Raw genomic sequence first — 19,444 nt, forward strand, 5'->3', positions numbered from 1 at the left:
GCAGGTAGTTTGTATGCAGGCAGAGTCTCAATGTTAAGGTCTGCCCCTAGGATCCAGCCCCCTTCCTATTGAGAATACCCCCCTCTTCATTTCTGCTCCAGTTCACTCTGCACAGAGACCCCCAACTACACACAAAAGCAGCTGCCAAGGCGCATGAAAAGTGATCAAATTATCAAGAACTTGACCTCTCGGAGGGGCAAAGCTTGAGAGACTTGAATCAAACCCAGACCAAAAAAATCCGAATGCTAATGCGCGCTTCGGGGTTTGACTCGCCGAATAAATTTGATCAAGGGCCATTGTTCCAAGGAGTTGAGTCTAAGGCACCCCATCCCCTCCTCCCCTTTCGACTGTCTCACACGAGAGCCGATTTCCATCCCCTAATCCAGGAGCGAATTCCAAGGCACGTTTACCAGATTGGGGCGAAACGATGCATTGGGCAGTAAAAACATTGGTTTCGCAGCTCACCTTTCCTGACCGCTTCCTGCCCCCTCTCATCCTGCTCCCTAGGATGGGGCAATACTCCTGCCACTCAGCTGCCCGGAAGGAAAAAGGCAAAACATCCCCTAGGGCGTTTCTGAGAGCTCCACAACAGAGACTGCAGAAATTTACCTGGCTCTGGAAGGACTCCGGCGAATCCTTGGCAGAAGGTCGGAGATGATCTGGGATTAACCTTGCTCTGCTCCAAGGTCCATGGCGCGTCTGGCTCCACGTCCCTCCTTGTTCATTGGCTTCCCAGCTCCAGGAAGGGTTGGAAGTCATTTCTACTTTCGGTTATCTAGCTTTATGATGGCTTAATAACACTCATACAGCTAGATAACCAAAGACAGAAACAGCCCTCCTTCTCAAGGGCCGCCAAAGGCTGGAGAGCTCTCGGGGTGGGTAAGGACCGGGGCCCGGCTGCGGCGTTCTTCTGTCTGCCACCAGAGGAGAAGAAGGGGAGAGAGAAAGAGAGAGAGAAACCTATGAACGCAATTCATTCAATGGAAAGACAGGGGCATGCTCTGCTCTGCTCTGCAGGCTCTCGCTGGGATGGAGCTGCTGCTGCAGGGGCCCTCAGCACCTCTGGAGCCCATCCATCGCTTCGTAGAGGTGAGACACGCTAGAGGAAGTAGCTGGCTTGCATGGCAGTCATGCACTGAGGGCTGAGATGCCGGACAAGGAGAGAGCTTCTCTCTCACTCACTGCTGACCAACTTCGACTCTTTTCTAATGTTAATCACCCCTCTGGGAAGTGACATCACCACGGGCAGAGCCAATGAGAGGCCTTGCATTCAAATCAGAGCTCCTTCCCGCTCTTTTTTCCCTCCCAACAATTAAACCCCAACAATATTTCAGCTAAACTTTTTTAAACTGCAAGTTCTCAGCCACATCAACAAACCTTTCCACCCTTCCCACCAAAGAGATGCTCAGCGTCTAGACCAGTGCATCCGTTCCGGACTGGGAGGTTAGGTCCCTCTCAAGGAAGTGGGGAAAGTCGTAGGAGAAACTACAAGTAATATCCCTGCACCAGTTTGGCACAGGGAATGGGGAAAGTTCAGGGCATTCCCCACCTCCCTAGCTATGGCCTGGATTTGGCCAGCCTTGTCTAGTAATGTATATCATTGTGATGAGGGTGGCGGGTGGGACTGGAAGGTAGCGGAAATTTAGTGCGAAGATCTCAACGTGACCTGTCCATTTGTCTTTGCTGGAGGGAGCCCTTGCAAAGCCCGGTACAAGGGGAAAACAGCGACTGGTTCAGGTGGACTAGAATGGGTTGTGGCTATAGGGTTTTTTTTTTTTTTTTTAGTTTGGGATCTAATCAAGTCATTCTTTTCCAATCTTGCCATTTCACCCAGAGCGCCGATTTATGTAGTGTGAAGGCGGGGGTGTTACTGGCCACGGAACATTTTCAGTGGGGGGGAAATAACACCACCCACGCGTATCGTGCGAGGCACCCAACACACTCACACGTGCACGCGCTCCCTTCCCCCCCCCCCCCCCAAAAAAAAAAGAACGGGCAATCGGACGGAGGAACTTAGCTTCACGTAGCTAAACACAAGCCCCACCGCCCAGTGTGAATCGCATCCCAGGACTAACTGGGACTCTGCTACACCACTTCTAATAGAACTATCATCCGACATGGAAAATGACTCTAAAGCGACGTCTTTACCAACATGCAATTCCCTTTCTTCTCTGCTACTTCACATCCTCATCTCTCTGCGTTCCGAACACGGGCTTTTAACGCGGTATGTATGTAGCGGCATGTAATACACATGTGAGGAATACACGAGGTAAATGTGATTATCTTGGGTCATCTGACCTAAACGCAACATCAACAACAAATACGTAATCTCCCTCCATTTCTAGCGAGTGCTCCCTTAGATCTGATGGGGAGGGGAAATGTGACCTTCTGCAAAACAGAGAATATGTAAAATGCGCAGATTAGAGAGATAAAAGGCACCGGCTAAGCACAAACATCCAGATTCCCTGCAATTCTAGGCTGATAGTTTCATTCTCTCTCTCTCTCTCTCTCTCTCTCTCTCTCTCTCTCTCTCTCTCTCCCTCCCTCCCAACGCTTCAGAAATAAACTGGAAACTCAATCAGGTTAAAAGCTAAAAGATCAACTCTATCAGCTCATATTTAGAGACAACTGTATAAAACCCTGGAATAATGAAAGCTCCGCGCTGGGTTTTGGCACTTCCCCAATGAATGAATTCGGTGTCTTTAAGCACGCGTTTTACAATACGCCAGTTATTTCTCTCTTTCTTGTGCAATAGTCAATCAGATTTTCCCTCGTTCAAATTTCTAAAGGGAGCACATTTCTATTACCTGTTAATTCAGTCCGTATACAGCTATGTATTTTAAAGCCGTCTTTGTTTATTCTCCCGTCTCTGGGCTCCTTCGCACAGCCCCGAAGAGACCAAATGTTTTTAATCTTCCTGAGCAATGAAATCTGCATCAACCCAAACCCCTCACATGTTTTCTTTTCATATTTGAAGCCCGACATTTTTAGCTGCAAGCCTGAGAGGCATTTGGTGACAGACAGCTTTGACGAGTCTCTTCACCTGGACGCATACGGCAAAAGCCGGCACATTGGGACTAAAGAATATAGATTTAGGGCTAGCACCTCCCTCGCTTTCTTGATATGTTCTGTGCAATCCAGCCACTCACTGATATAGGCACGCCAAAGAAAAACTCTCCCACTATCTGCATTTGTGTACCCAGGCATTCTGTGTGTCATTGTGTGCATTTGGTAGCACGCAAGCAGCAGTTGCCTAGTTCACTACACACAGGACTAGGAACTGCCTTAGAGCTAATTCCACCCTGCCACCGACTCGTTGTGTAGCCTCGGGCAAATCCCTTAACTCCCTTGCCTCAGTTTTCCTACCTGGAATTTTGGGGTTACACTATTTACTTACCTTAATGCTCATTCTGTACTCAAAAAGTCGGGTGCTAATGACGGGCTATTAGCTAATAACACCTGAACGAAATATACAATCATTTAAAAAAATACATTTTCTTGGCCTCATTGCACCGAGGAAGAACATTTGGATTGTAGCACACCGTTAAATACTAAAAGCCAAAACCCAAAAAACAGGCAGGACTAGACAGTGCGAGGGCGCTTGGTCTCACTTTGACCGGGTAACGAATAAAGCTTTCGGTTGCTCTCTCTAATGCAGACATTACATAGAACAATGAGGAGAGCGGGCCTCTTTCTAACTCTCCTACCCGGGGTGTCTATTCTGCATGAGGGATAGGAATTGTTTTTGGGATGACCAGATACATTGAGGGGGGATCCTCATGGCCTCTGTTATTTCACCTCCGGCAAGAAAAGCGGATCATATTTCCAAGTAATTTTTACTGCATTGTGTTTGGTTTTTTAGTAAAATACCCAGCTCTTCTGTACAGTGGCAGGATGTGTATTACCAGGACACACCTCCATCCTACTGCTATGGACAGGGGGAGGCATCCTACCTGAGAGAAAGTGGCTCTTTTGGTGCAATTTAAGCAGGATGCTCACAAAATGGCTTCTTGGTATACTGCAAATAACTAACAAGCAGGCTGGGGGACGCAGCCAGGCCAATGGCAGGGTTCGATTGCTCTGTTTGCCAAGGATTTCACTGGGGGCAAAGGAAGGGGAAACCCCCCAGTATGAGCGTAGCTCTCTGGGACTCGCCTCCCACAGGCCGGTATTCCTGGGTGGAAGGCAAGTCAAAGCCTTTGTAGATCCGGTCCCCGGGGCAGCTAAAAGAGGCATCTGAAGAAACCAGATCAAGTTGGAACACTGGACTCAAACTCATTCCTGCTTGTAGCTGACATTACAAAACCAGCCCAGCCGCCGGCTCGCTCGGCCTCCGCTCATCCCAGCGCCTGGCGCCGGGGAACCCAGGGACCGGATTCGACCCCCACATCAGGGAGCAGGCCTTTCCCGAGACCGATGGAAATGTTGGGAAACGGGATTTAGGAGGTTAATCCCTGTTTGCGGCTTTCTTCTCTATATTTAAATGCTCATTAAATTAATCCGGCGGGGATGTCCCAGAGTTGGAACGACACCGGGATACATTTTTTACTTATCGGCGCCTTTGTTTCTCTTTCCCTTTTCTCGCCGAGAGATGTCAGAGCCTCAATGGGGCTATCTTAATCGCCCCAAACAATATTGTATTTATATGTAAATATAGAGAGATAGCCATAGATTTTAAACATATATACACAGAGAGAGCTAGAGACATACCCATAACTATCATAGATAGATAGATAGATAGATAGATAGATAGATAGATAGATAGATAGATAGATAGATAGATAGATAGATAGATAGATAGATGCAGAGGGAGAATTCACTTTTAAAATCTGAATAACTAGAACATCAACTATTAAAACAACCCTCGCACAGCTCTCCCATCACTTCCTGCAGAGCCACCGTTAGTCATTGGTCACGTACGAATAAAATGGACCCATACAAACACCACTTTTGCCTGATTTAAAAAAAAATGACCCCGATTTTAAAACAAGCCGTATCCATCTCAGCTGCCCCCCGAGTTCCCAAACTTGGCAGCTGGCAGTTTCTCAATAGGCAGCAATGCCTCTGCCCACAGAAGAGGGCATCTCACTCCGAGACCTGGTTACACGGCTGCCGTTGGTTTAATCCAGTTCATGGTGGAATGAATCCACGGACGGAATGTGGACGCGGGGACATTCTAGAATTAACCCTCGGGCAGGAAAAGGAGCCGAGGCGCCTGTGAATGAAGCGACCCGGGGCCCCTTTTCATTTGTGTGCCATCAGGCCAGCTGCCTCGCCCCAGCCCTCTATTCCGAGAGGATGCGGAGCGAGCCGCCCCGGCGCTGACATACATCGCGTGGCTCCATTCTGTCAGGCTGCCTTGGAGCCAGGAAACAAGCCCAGACTCCTTCCGCCCGGGCCGGGCACAGAGCTACCGCCGCCGAGCAGTGGCCCTGACCATGGTGCTGCAAGCCTGCTGCCAGCCCCCCGGCGCCGCTGTTCCCTAGCAGGGCTTCGAGTAGCCCCCTCCAGCGCCAGCTCCATCCCGAGCCTACAACAAAACCCGCCGCCGACTGTCCCCCGATCCAGATATTCTCCAGAGATCCCAGCCCAAGCCAGGCCCCCTCCGGCGCACCGGAGGGGTTCTCTCCCGGGGGTGGGCTGGGGAGACACTGCAGCCCGGCAAGCCTTAGGCAATGGGGGTTGAACCCACCTGATCAGGGGGCTCCTGCTACCTAACTAATCCATCAGGCCTGAATGAAATCCAGTGCCGCGCAGCAGAGGCCAGATAGACCGCGCGGCTCGGCCACACGCTCCCCATTCGTGTGTGTTGGATGTGGGAGAGGCCCTGCTACAAGGGCACGCGTCTGTGGTTCCTCCAGGTTCCAATCAAGCAGGCTCTCTGCTCCGGATAATGCGCTCCACAGCCCCATCTCCCTGACGGCCCGGTCCGATCCAGCAAAAATACCGGTTTGCTGTGGCTGGGTGTGCAGAGACGTAACTGGAAATGAACGAGCAGCTTTCACTGGCAAACACATAGCCATCGCCAGGGCGCTGTGCGTGCCGGTCTCTGGGTATCTATATTTAGAGATGTAGAGGGAGCTATGGATATAGGGGATGCATGTCTGTGTGTGTGTGTGTGCAGAAATATGTTCCTGCCTGCATAACAACAGCGCCCTGTCTCCGTGTGCTCGGGAGCATGTATACGTGCCCGCGGGCGGCACATATACACTGCCCTGTGAAATTAACAAATCTGTGTGTGTTGCGACTCTGGGGGTGCAGACAGCTGGCGAAAGATACAGATGCTCAGTGTGTTCTAGTGTGTATTTCGCACCCAGGAATCAATGGAGCATCACATGCCCACGAATCCGAGCCTCTGAAATGTCCCCCGTGCCAGCCTAGTTGTGAAGCAGCCAGCATAAAGAAACGCTGCTTCTCCACTCCTTGAAATCCTCGTGTAATAATCAGGCCGCTCCTGAATCATTTAATTTGATATCCTGTAAAGAGCCCCCTGCCTTTCCCCTTTCTACGTCCTGCACGTCTGACGTCACTTTTCTTTAATTAGGAGAAGTTATTTTTAGCCAACCTAGAGTAACCCCAGTTCCTTGAAGTCTCGAGTGCATCTCGTCTTAATTGTTTTTCTTTGCCTCTCTCAATCGGGGCTTTGCCAACTTTATACTGAAGCTGCAGCTCCCGGTGGACATTTAGGAAACGTGTTGCTTTATTTAGTAATTAAGAGCCATATCAATGCAAGCCATGCACTTGAGAAACAGAGCAACAATGGCACAAGGGGTATCGCTCTCTTCATATCGTCAGGGATTTGAAATCGATACATAAACTATGAAATTTTCCCTGAGGTGACCTGCTCTTTTGCGGGCTGTCTGAGTATACAAAATCCATACAGTTGTGAGTGTGTGTGATTTTAGGCCGCAGCTTTAAGAAAAAAATGCCTATAATGTGTATACCCATACACACATTCTGCTACATACAACCGTATGCATGCTTGAGGCTGTGGCCTAAAATGTTTCTATTTGTTCCATTAATTTGAAACCCGAACTTAAGAATTTAAAACAAAAAAAATTGGAGAATGGGGTAATATGAACCATCCCGAAAAGCTGCAGGAAAAAAATAAAGAAAAGAAAAAGGGAAAAGAGGGAGGAAAGTGAGGAGAGATTTCTAGCAAAAGAAGTGCATTCAATGGTCACTTTGGTTTCCAATATAACCATTCATTGGGATTCAGTCCCTAAATGGAACAACTCAAGGGCAGTATACATGTGACAGTGAATATCTGGGAAGTTAAACACTGTCCTCGACATTTTTTCTAATGCAAAATTGCAGGGATCCACTTTAATAATTTCTGAAATTCAGCGACTGTAATCATTCAAGCAAAGTGCATGTAACCGCAAACCTCTCTTCTGTCTGACACCCAGTTCGCAAGACAGGCCACTTCGCAGAAGGTGAAACTTCCCTTTTTGTTATTTTATTTAACTCTAGGCCAGGAAGATGGAATCACAGGCCCTCAGTACTAAAATTTTTTCCCCTTTCCGTTTATTTTAAAGGTTCGGTAAAATTTTAATTCACCTTAATATTAACCCGTCTCTAAAAATATCTATTGAGATCTATTGATATTTCAGAGCCATAGCCAATCCTTTTCTATTCTGTATTACACACAGAGAGAGAAACACACACACACACACTTAGATATGGGTCAGTATAAGCTTAGAACCCGCTTTGTTTGTTCTGAACACTGTAATAAAATGGACACTACATAACAGACACACATTCGCACCACGCCTGATAAGATTGTTTAAATCACAGCTGGATTAGTCTAGAGTTTAATGGAGACACCTTCCAAAAGCCGATGACAAAAGCTCTGATTGTAAATTACCAACTTCTCGGGCATCCGATCAGCTGAAAACCTTGGAAGCAGACTCTGACCCCAGCTCATCCAATGGGTCTCAGAGAAACAAAAATTCCAAAAGGAATAGGAGTTGATCTATTTCCCAAATTACATATTCTAAGGCATCCCTACAAATTATCCCTTTTACAACAAAGGTCCATTTTCTCGCCCTGGGTTGTTTCCTATGACCCTTCCCTAGGGGAAGAGGGAGCGAGAGATGCTACCCCAATAGATACACAGTCGCCTACTGGAATTATATTTTTGCCCTCAATTTCTGCTTAGCCTCCTTCTCTAAAGCATCCATAATCGTGCATTGGACCCAGAGCCGCCCCATTCCTGTTTGGCCCCGGATCATGCCTCTTCTCCACCCCCCCCCCCACCCCCACACACAGCGTATGGACTTGGCCGTGGGATTGAAGAAGGAAGAAGAAAGAGTTTCCATTGACCACGGCCTTGTCACGCTTCACTGTGCCAACCGGTCAAGCCTACAGCCCCGTCCCCAAACACACACCTCGCCTGGCACACAGAGCGACAGCTCCATCCCTCTGCCCTTCGCTTGTTTAAACGGCACGTCCAAGAGCAGGGCGGAATCGCCCCTTCCCAAGTGAGTCCCCCAAGAGCCGAGCTCCCCCGGCCTCAAGCCAGCCCCACTGGAAGCCGGGGGGGGTCATTGTACCAAATCCCCTCACGCTGCCCCCCTGCTGCCCCCAAAGTAAGTCTCCCTTCCTCCTCCGAGGAGCGACCCCACGCCAGCCGCGCCGGGGAGGCGGAGAGGCAGCGGCCAGGGGCGAGCGCACACTTACACTCCGCGGCCAGGCGTGGACGAAGGGGAGGGAAGGAAGGAAGCAGGCGGCAGCGATCCCTGGGAAGGCGAGCGAGGCGGAGGCCGTGGCAATCCCCAGCCAGGGGGGTGCTGATCCCCGCTAGCGGCTCCTCCTGCCGGGGCTCGGCCTCTACCCCGGACCTCTCTGGCGGCGAGGCGCGGGCAAGAGAGGAAGGAGCCCTGGCTGGGCTCCGTGCGTCTTCCCAGCTTCTCTTAGCTCCAGGCTCTGGTTCCTCTCCACGAGCCTCCGCTGCTGGCAGGCTGAGCCCGCAGTGACGTCAGCCCAGCAGCGTTTTACTCACTCCAACCATGGCAGAGGGGAGGAGGGAAGCTGGGGGGGGGGGAGAAGAAAGGCTGGAGGGGGGGGGCGCCTGCAGTCTCCACCAAACGGGAAGCTCAGCCCCCTGATCTTACCCTTTAATTAAGGCTCCGAAGGCGTTCCAATTAAACCCTGGCAATTCTTAATCTGATAGGCTGCTCGGGAAGCCTTTTAAAAGTCCAGCTCTCCAGTGAACCCCTCAAACCTCCCTGGTTAGCCGCTAAACTGAAAGGCAGAGATTTGATTTCTGGGAAGGTAAATGCTTCGCTCTAGTTTTCTTGGGGTGGGGAGTCGGAGGGGTGGGGTTAGGGGAGTGCATGCCAGCCCCAAACCCACCCGAGCTAACTGGGGTTTGGATTGCGATTGCATTTCTCCTAGATTTCAGCATATCTCATGACCAGGCTTGGGTCATAAATGCCTCTCGGAATAGCTTATTGTATAGGGTTTGCATTTGATTCTGCATTTCAATCCTAATAATATTATTAGGATCCCAATATCTATAGCTCCTGGAGGGTATTTACATCCCATTGTACATGTGCCTCTCTGCATGTTCACAGTAATATCGTCAGCCACATCACACAGAAAATACCGAGAGGGAGATGGGCGAGATAGCAAGACACCCGCCTCCCTCTCTACCTCACCCCCCTGCCATAGGCAGTGAGAAAACAATGCTCCTCTCTCTGCGTTTAGGAGCAAGAAATTCTAATCACCCCAACTGCAACATCGCCTTCCCCAGTCAACCAGATCGCCGCTTCTCCCCTGCCCCTTCCAGCCGATTGGGGTGTTTTGTTAATTCCCCCCTTCAGAACATTGCCACTAATTCTACTCCATTGTGACAACACAAGACAATTTCCCTGGGTCAATGTCATTTCTTCCCTGGAAATGTTGCGGCTCCCCCGGTTCGCTTTCCTATCCGCTGTCCAAATGCTGAAAATTAACTCAGATTAACAAAGTACAAAGCTCTCGGGCCAGCCTGGAAGCTCTGCAATGGCCCGACGCACAGTGGCTGTAGCATGAGGCTATTATAGTCCCAGCCTTCCTCAACAGCAGGCGGATCGGCGGGACTTTCAGGGCTGCATAAAGCGCAGGGATGGGGAACTTTGGGGGGGGGTAAGGGCGCCGCTTTCCCATTCGGCAGCATGCAGAGAGCAAAAGTGGGTGCTGGGTGTCAGAGCGCAGGGCTGCAGCTCTGAGCCGCTTTCCTGGCTTTCCAGTCCGCTGGAGCAGCAGGGGAGGTCCCGCCGGCTGAACTTGTCAGCGGGGTCTACCCATCCATCAAAATCCAGACAGACAGACAGGCCAAGTTCATGAGCAATCAAGTTAACCCATTGCAGTCCGCTTCCCTGCCATCCAATGGCAGACACGTATAATTAGAAATGTCCAGGCTTCCACTAGCTTTTTATTCTTGGGGCATAGAAAAAGGAGCTTTAATTTCTCCTTCGCTGTTTCCCTCTTCATTTCCCTTTCTCCCTCCTCTTTTCCTTTTCTTCTCTTCCTTCTCTCCTATTTCTCTTTCTTTCATTCTCTCCCTCCTTTAATTTTGTCATGCAACCTTCTTTTTTTAAAAAAAACCCGCTATCCTTTAAAAACCTTTCCCTCTCTGCATTTTCTTGCCTTCTTTCTCTAGATTTCCTGCATTACAGATTGCTTTGATTTTTATTTAAAAATCTTTCCAGCCCAGTTTCCCATTCCCTATTTGTGTTGCCTCCGAGCTCTTTCCTAGCCTTGAAACAATTATTTTAAACCCCGTGGAGATACCATACGCTGTATTATTTTGTTTGATATCATATTAAATAAACAGGCTATCTAAAGCAACATAACTCCTCACCCTGATTGCTTTTAGATTTTTGCATCTGCAAGTTGCCATAAGAAATCAGGCAAAAGACGTGGCGAATAGAAATCAAAGCTCTCTGGATTTGACAGTATTTTATTCTAAATCAGTTGTTCGATTATTTATCCATACATCTTTCCTGGAATTTCCAGAAATCCCTTTTGCTCGGTCTAGGTCGAAATCGCATTGCATTGTCATTAAACATTAAAATAACAATAAATCGCACCCCTTTATGCTAAAGCCGCCCCCCCCCTTCAAAGTTTATTTGCCCTAATAATTAATTCACAAGAGCTTAACTTTGTTGTAACCCTGGCGGTCTTTTCATTAAAAAATCCCCCCGTTTCCTATTGAATTAGCTCTGCTCCATTGCCGCTGAAATGAAGACGCCAAACCAACTTTTACCCTGAGCATTTTCTCACCAGCCCAAAGAAAAGTCTCCCTCCTTTCCTTTTCTCCTTTTAAAAAAAAAATTCAAGCACCCAGGCAGCGGACGTGTCCTGCAATTTAACTACTTTCAAATTCTTTGTTCAGGTCACACTGGGGCTCTATTGTCCCCCTATTGAGAGAGCTTATTGCCAAGCCAAGCTTGAATGAATTTAGGCAGGCACACACCGAAATTAGTGCTAGGCTGGGGAGCAGGGCTTATTTGCTGCGTATCCCAGTTCTTTCTGGAGGGAATGAACAGTTACTACCCACGGCATATGTAACATAGATTATATATACACGCGCCCGCAGAGCTTCGATTTCCAGTGCACCAGGAGAAACAGATCCCGGACCAAAACAAACATGGACAAAGGTGTCTGCAGAGTGTGAGCGCCTTTGTAAAAGGAGAGCGGGGATAACCCGAACTTCATCACCAGGGGAAAGACAATCAGCAGCCTTAAAAGACTTTAAACACACGCACGCGCTTCTGGGTTTTTTGTTTGTTTGCTTGTTTTTAGCTGGCAAACAAACCCATCCTAAACCCAGGACCTGCCGCGGAAGGAGGGGTTCTAGGGGGGCTGCGGTACTTAATTTCAGGACGCGGAGGAACCAGTGGGGCTGTTGGGCATTTCCCCTCCCTCCTTCCCTTTTAATCCAACTCAGTTAAAGAGCCGTGCACACGGTCTCACAGAAGGCACCGAGTTTGCAGGGCATTAGCCGAGGTCATTCATAGCTGCCGCCTCCGCTTTAAAAAACGCATCCAAATGTGAGGGGTGACTTACCTTGGGGAGTCCACCTGCTGTCCAGCCTCTCGCCTCGCCGTCTGGCTTCCTCGGCTAGCCCTGAGCCCCAAAAGGGAGGGTCCCCCACACACACACACATCTAGTCTGAGCTTCCTCCCCTCCCGCTCTCTCTCCACTTCTGGAGCTCTGGGGCTTGTCTCCTGAGCAGAAGAAGGGGGCTGCTTTTTCAGACTGAAGGGGGGGGAGCTGAGAACTTCAGGGAGATGTCATTTCAGGAGAAAAAGCCTATAAGATGTGGCACTTGGGCACAGGCTTCCCACGTAGGCCCATACGTCACCTATAAAATACGTTGGCAGCTCCAGCTCTCCTATGCCTCTGCCCCTGAAAAAAAGGGAGAGAAAGAAAGAAAAGAAATTCTATAAACTCTTCCCCTTGGCTCCTCCTGTGATGGGGAGAGACAGGCGGGCGGGGGGGGGGAGCGTGTGAAATTATTTTTAAAAGGCGGGGGGAGAAGCGAATGGCTGCGGTGCCCACCTGGTTTAAAGTTTGCTCTTGGAAAGAGAGGAAGATGGGGGCGAACCGCACGCAGGAGAGAGCCATTGGCAGCCCGGGCAGAGCGAGCTGGGTGCCTGGCGTGCGGGCTCTCTCTCGCCTAGGAAACTTTCCCCGAGCCTAGTGGTTCTTTTCTGAGGCACACTGAATGAAAGGCAGAGATGGGACAGGGCCGGGGGGAGAGGACGAAAACTGGTAGCCGGGCTGAATTCTATGGGCGCTCTGTGGTGAGATCCAGGGGACTACCTGGAAATCCCACCCTGTTACTAACAGCCCGGCCTGTGGCTCTGGACTCGGCTGGGAACCGGTGCCAGTTCGCGGGAGATGGAAAGGGGAAGGGGACGCGGATGTACCCGGACAAGCAGCATTTGCAGAACCTAGAAAGACCGATCGCCAGGCGGAATTGCCTCCTCCAGGGTTTGTTTCCAAACAAGCTGCTGTCCCTTCAGCCAGGGAGTTGTGGGAGCGTGCCCGGCCATCAGCCCTGCTAAGCGATGGACCAGCCCGGGCTCAGGACTCTGCCCAGCGCTGCGACGGGAGCACGGCGGGTTGCTGGGGCTAAGGGATCCACACTCTCTCTGCTAGCGGCGGAGCCACAAACGCCCGGGCAGCTGGGCGACAAACGGGGAATCCCTCGCGTCCAACCCCCCGTTGTCCGATGCGGCATTTTTCAGTTTCTCGGCCCTCCAGTGAGAGGCACGGCTCAGGACGCTGCTCGGCCCCGCGTCCCCTGGACACCCAGGCACCTGCTCACCCCGTTCTGACTTTCCCGGGCGCTGCCGCTTCCCTCCCTGAGCTCCGATTCCCAGGGCACTTTCCCCTGCAGAGGCGGCGAATATTCTCCAGGCGCCGGCCCTGGAAAGCCTCTTCTTGCCTGGCGTTTATTCTCTTTCGCTGGGCAGCAGCAGGCTCGCTGCAGTGTCATTTCCTTAGCCTGGTAAGCAAAGGAGAGCTGGGGAGGACACAGACATTTCTATGGCCCTGGTCAGAGTTTAGGCCGTGCGGAGAATCTTTCTACAACACGTCTCTCTTTCCCGGGTGTGTGACACACACACTGTGTTACCAGGTTCTCCCCCTACGGCTGTCTAGTTACACACCCGTTAATCTGCATGCCCGCGGTTAATATATCTAGCCGTTCAGGGTGTAACTATATTACCCACCAGTCCATCCATTTTGCAAATGCCCGTATGGTGCTTATTTAATAAAGGATTTGCTCGGTGTATTCATATCTTACAGTCCACATTGAAGGGATCCCTACAATATTTTCTTTCAAAATGGTATGTTGGATACTACACAGCCGCCTGCGGGATAAATAAAACAACCCGATAAACCAACAAAAAGATTCCCATTATGTGGTGCCATCAGCCCCAGGAAAAGTACATTTTAAAATGTCCCCCCCCCTCCCCATCCATTTTACAGGTAATTCTCTCCTAGACAGATTCCGTTTTCTATCGCTAACCCATTCAATACATGTGGGTATTTTTGCTTACCCTTACAAGTATACTAGAAGGAGACAAGTTGAAATTCAAACCTTGCCCACCCTTTATAATAGCACGGGGGCCTTCCTCAGCCTTCCTCCTTTGTTTTGAAATCAAAAGGCTCCGTGGCATGATCAGTTGCCCTTTGACGTGCAGTAGGCATGGTGATATTCGAGCACATGTATACACAGAGAAAATGCATAATGTTACCATGCTGTTATAGAGCGGGGTGCAAGCTGCGTGTGGCTCTGTCCAGCTCTGGGTATCTAGCTTCGGATCCAGCGAGAGATCGGATGTATTTGCTCACAGGCACCCTTATTTCAAGTAAAGGAATCCACGGGAGCCCTTCTGTGCCACCAGGCGACCTCTTTATGATCCCCTGAGTGAAAAGGGCAGAGAAATAAACGAAAGAAGAATGGGAAAGTCCTTGACCCCTGACCTTTAGATTTTGTTCCTTTCCCTCTGAAGCAGGATGCTAACAATGCGGGTCTGGTCTATCTCAATGAAGAAGGACATGCGAGGTTAAGCAAAGTCCCCGTGTCCCCATTGTCTGGCTTGTTTATTGCGATCATGTTAAGGTAACATGCTTGTTTACTTCTTCCAAAAAGAGGGGAGAAAAGGAAGAGCTTGGACAGTTGTTGACAGCACTAGGGGTTATGGCTTCAAACGGCAGCTGCTGTGGAGAGGCACAGACCCGATGAATCCCCCCTTCCTTTAAAAATATGTTTAGATTTCAAAGGGGCATTTAATTTGGGGAATAAACCGTTGTGGGGTTTTTTTTTCGTTCCCGGTGTAACACTGAATGTGATGTTCTGGAAGGGCTGGCATTAGAATGGCTTTAATTTTGACTTGACAAAAAGCCCAGTTTTGATTTTCGAACTGAGTTGTGCTCGAGACAGTTTTTTTTAAAAACATTCAATGGTACTGTAATATGCTCTGTGGTAAATTAAAGACAACAGTTTAATCCAAAATCGTGCGCATTGATATTGTATAAGGAATGCGTTATTTTTAATGGACAAACTCCGCCAAGTAGAATGGCTCACGTTTTGCAATGTTCAGATGGATTTTGCAATGAACAAATAAATCTGTCTCCCTTTCTTTCAACGCACGATAATTTCCATTAACGAACAAAATGGAGGGGGGAAGAATACATTGACCCCCCCTGCATGTAAAAATATCAGAAAAGAAAAAAATAATTATGTAAATTTCAATTTCCGGGAATATCAAAACAAAGACCACATTATTAAAAAGAAAATAAAAGAAAATAAAAACCAGCCAACGATAAAAAAAGTTGTTTTATGTAACTGTAGAGCTGAGAATTTGACACACTTTGGGACTATGCTAAAAGTGCTGAAGAAGAAAAACGTCTTTTTTGTTTGTTTAACTAATCTATCAAGTTCACGCTCCACTTCTTATATAAAATGTATTACACCAGTCTACAGATATAGAACTAAACGTGAAAAACATTACACACGACATCTTTGTGTTTGTATCATACACAATACCCACTAGAGATTTATATACCGGGTGTGAGACATGGTGGAAAATATTTATATCTATATTACATACACAAACACGTGTCAAATATAGGAGACTTTGTCACTGCTAGGATGTTTATGACACAAAATTCATTTGTTTCCCTTTTATACTTTAAATCGGTCTCCGATGAGAGTCTGATGCTATTGGAAAATTAAAACATCAAGCCCTGATAAAAAAAATAAAACGTGAAGAAATATTACAGAGTTTGTTAAATGTGTGTGTCGCAAATAGAAGTAAATATCTGGATAATGTGACGATTATTTTTGTGTTGTTTTTTTAAAGAGTGTGAGCGAGGGCTGCATTTGACGCTAAAGCCCAGTTGAAACCTATTTCGCGTTGAGTGGAACTGGCAGAGCTGCTGTGGACAACAGCGACACTTAGTGACTCATTTTGGAGCTGAACTGTATGTGCGACCAGGAGTAAGAGCTGCACTGTGTAGAACTGTTTAATTCCAATCTTATTTTTCAAATCTATCGTGTTAACATTCCCTCTTTGAGATGGTTCGAGCTTGTTACATTAAAACTTATTGTCATAATTAATAATAAAATAATAATAATAATAATATTGTTACTGAAAACACAGGTTTCGAGTCTGGGCTTGTCTGCTGTTTAGCATTTGCTGCTTTTGGTTTAAACCGCAGACAGCTTGTCAATGAATTAAATGTTTCCTCCTCACCATGAATTAAGACATAAATTAAATGCTGCTGCCCTTGTATCATCGGGATGATTTTATTTGTTGCTATAGGGTTTGACTGAAGGAATGTTCATTGGACTGAGGTTGGGGGATGTTTTTACCAATTTAATGACACTAACAAAATATATTTTTTGTGTGTATAGTTATATAGATATATATTAATGTGCAGGTATTTTACAGTTGTGAATTTCTTTTTTTCTTTAATCCCAGCACTAGAAATAGGAAGAACTTGATTCTCAGATGGACAGAGGATAGAGATGCTCCTGAAAACATCTTACAAATTAATTTAAGATGAAAATGGACATCATTTCTCTTTAGTGCAAGTTTTATATTTTTATCTGCTTAATTCGTTCAGTTTTAGTGTAGGAGACCGGATACTGGAAAAAATTATTTCATCCTACCTGACACAACTTTTCCAAGTTCTCAGATAATCGAAATCTTGGAGTCTATAAGGTTTATACCAGTCTAGAGGTAGCTTAGAGGTGAAGCACATTTATGGGAGGGCCTCTGGTTCGTATCTCACATACAGAACAGAGAATATTGCCAGGTATGTTAATTAAAATGTATTGTTTTTAATTAAGTAGAAATGGCAGACAGTTGGGTGATTTAAGGGGATATATGGAGTAGGAAGTATAAACAAAATATGACTACTGCTTGCTGTTAAAATGTAATTTAAGATCAAATATTGTCCACAAAAATCGATTGTTGCCAGTTTGCTGCTAACAAAACAGTACATGACATTAAAAAAATCCAAACAGGAAATATTACAGAAAAGTTTCTGATCAATCTAACCATCACAAAGGATCTGGATTGTGTCTTTAATCCTCAGTGAGAGAGTTGATAGACCTCGGGAGCGCCCTTCCCCTGCCTGAAGAAAACATAATCCCAATACATGTTGTAGCACCGGATAGGTAGAAAATCTGTATTTTCTCAGGCACCGTGAGAACTCACAGCAGGCTTTGCATGTTCATCTTGCACCTGCTATAGGAAACCTAGTATAAACTAAATGGCGGGGGGGGGGGGACCTCAGCAAAGCCCTGATGCTCTGCGATTTAATTCCAAGTTCTTTGGGAACACACGCAAAATTAAAACAAGGAAGAAGTCAAATCCCACAGGCGCACAATCACAGCCTCTCCATATTGTGCCTGAGAGGGGACTGGCTGATGGGGGTCACTTTTACTGGGAGAGATGCGGTGGGGGTGACAGGGAATCCTCTGAACTTCAAGGCCTCATTGGAGGGCTGAGCCAGGACTAGAGCTACCTTCGCTCCTCCATCTGCGAGGGAAGGAGGAAAACCACCTGCACAACGTGGCTGGAACAAGATCTACCCCCGTGCAAAGGCCGAAACGTTCCAGGCAAGTTAGATCTGCCCCAAGTGCTCTTCTGTGAAGACAGGCACAAATCCCGCCTAGTTTCCTCCGCCCCAGAGATTCACTCTCCAGAGCTGGCTCACCGCTTGGCTTTTGGGGTCTATAACTCCCCGAGAGCAGCCTCCTGGCCCCGAGATTGAGCAGCCCTGGTGGATGCCTAGCAAAGCCTGCCTCTGACCCGGGAGCAGCAGCCCCTCTCCCAGCCCCTTGCACAGCCCTCAGAGGAAGAAGGCGGCGTGAGCTCCCCTAGCGATTCAGCATGGCCAGCTTGTTGCTGATCTCCCCAGCCTCTTCCAGCAGGAACCAGCCCAGAGATCGCTATTCCCGTCCGGGTTGAGTGTGCGAGTGACCCCAGCCCTTTGGCAACGCTCCTAGGTCATCGCCGGGCCCTTTCCAGCGAGTGCAACGAAGCTCAGCTGCCGAGGAAGGGCGGGGAAGCGTACACCCCACACCCCATGCTCAGTAAGGACAGAGCACGGGCTAGAGAAAAGGCCGAGTAGGGACCAGCCTGGACTTAGTCCCTGATACCGACGCCAACTGCATCTCCCCGACCCCATCCATACACACAAGGTCCGGCTTCCCCTCCCCAATGCTTCAGTGATGGCCCACAAGCAGCAATCTGGATCCTTAGGGGCGCAGGGGCTCACGCTCTGGCCTCCGGGGCTGGAGCCCTGCCCTTCCCGTTCACAGATGCACTGAGCGGGGAAGGGCTCCGCCGCAGCTAGCCGAGGCCCCCGCGGGAGCGATGGAAGAGAAGTTGGCCGCAGAGGGAGCTCAGAGCAGAGGCTGCCCCCAGCTGTCCCACAAGCAGGCGGACACTGCAGTGGGAGCTGCCAAAGGGGGCTACCCCGTCTCCTGCTGCTGACCCTGACCAGGGCTCCAAGGGGCATGGGGTGGAGGAGGTCATGGGGCGCAGGGCAGCTGCCCTGGGGCGAGGCATCTGGAGCAGAGCGCACGAGAGCAGAGCGCACGGAGCAGAGCCGGCAAACAGGCGGCGCCAGTCTGGCCCTGGCTCCGACGCTGCCGGGCCCGGGCGCACCGCGGGGCTACAGGGCCGCTTGGAAGCAGCTGGGCAGGAAGGAGCCAAGGGAAGGGGGCTGCACGGCCTGGCCCCTAGGCGCCCTTGCCAGCCGCACCCCCGGCCCTGAACTCTCCAGCCCCCCTCGGCTTCTCCAGCAGAGGCCCCCGGCGTGAGTAACCTCCGCCGCGGGCTGGCGGGGCAATCAAGGGGGACCCAGACCATTGCGCCCCGTTCCCAGTTGGCGCTGCTCGCCAGGGCCCCTCGCCCATGCATTGGCTAAGCAGTCCGCGCCTTGTGCGCCTCGGAACCGGAGCGGGACGCACCAAGACTGGCCAGCCCAGGGCAGGCGGTGGAGACAGCGGGACAGAGACTTGACCTGCCTGTTCCTCCAGCGCCCGAGCCCTGGGGCTTGTGGCCGCAGACGCTGTACCTCGGGGTTTCTAGCCAGCGGCCCCAAGGGAGACCAGCTCACCCTTCCCCGCTCCCTGCAGCGCCTCACGCCCCACCCAGCCCTTCCCAGCCAGGGTCCCTGCCCAGCTGTGACACAGCGCGCTGGATGGGGCATCACATGTGTAAACGCTGGCGGAGACGCCCATGCCCCGCAGCGCGGTTTGCCCGGAATACCAGCACCTCCTGTAAGGAAGGCAAGAGCCCCCGACTCGAAGAACCTGCCCTTCCCCGAGCTCTGCACCATCGAGTTAAGGAAACCCATCCCGGCCGGTGCGACGCTGCAGCCCTAGCTTGCTAGCCCAGAGCCACGCTGGGCATTGCCG

General features: G+C 49.6%; 2 long non-coding RNA genes across 3 annotated transcripts in view; one reads left to right on the plus strand and one right to left on the minus strand.

The window, feature by feature from the left end:
* LOC125643723 (uncharacterized) overlaps positions 1–12,179 on the minus strand; it is a 67,018-nt gene extending 54,839 nt beyond the window's left edge. The window contains exons 1-2 of the long non-coding RNA XR_007358800.2: positions 12,058–12,179; positions 610–914 (exon numbers count right to left, since the gene is read on the minus strand). This is a non-coding gene — a long non-coding RNA (uncharacterized LOC125643723). The remainder of the gene's footprint in view (positions 1–609; positions 915–12,057) is intronic.
* A 320-nt stretch (positions 12,180–12,499) lies between these two features.
* On the plus strand, positions 12,500–17,042 carry LOC125643724 (uncharacterized). Of its 2 annotated transcripts, none has more exons than XR_007358802.2 (2): positions 12,500–13,507; positions 15,870–17,042. It is a non-coding gene; the product is annotated as an uncharacterized LOC125643724 (long non-coding RNA). The 2 variants fall into 2 exon arrangements; XR_007358801.2 differs by lacking the exon at positions 12,500–13,507 and adding an exon at positions 13,514–14,626.
* Positions 17,043–19,444: the final 2,402 nt, after the last annotated feature.

The sequence above is a fragment of the Caretta caretta genome, chromosome 10 (assembly GCF_965140235.1).
Source record: "Caretta caretta isolate rCarCar2 chromosome 10, rCarCar1.hap1, whole genome shotgun sequence".
NCBI classification, from domain to species: Eukaryota; Metazoa; Chordata; order Testudines; family Cheloniidae; genus Caretta; species Caretta caretta.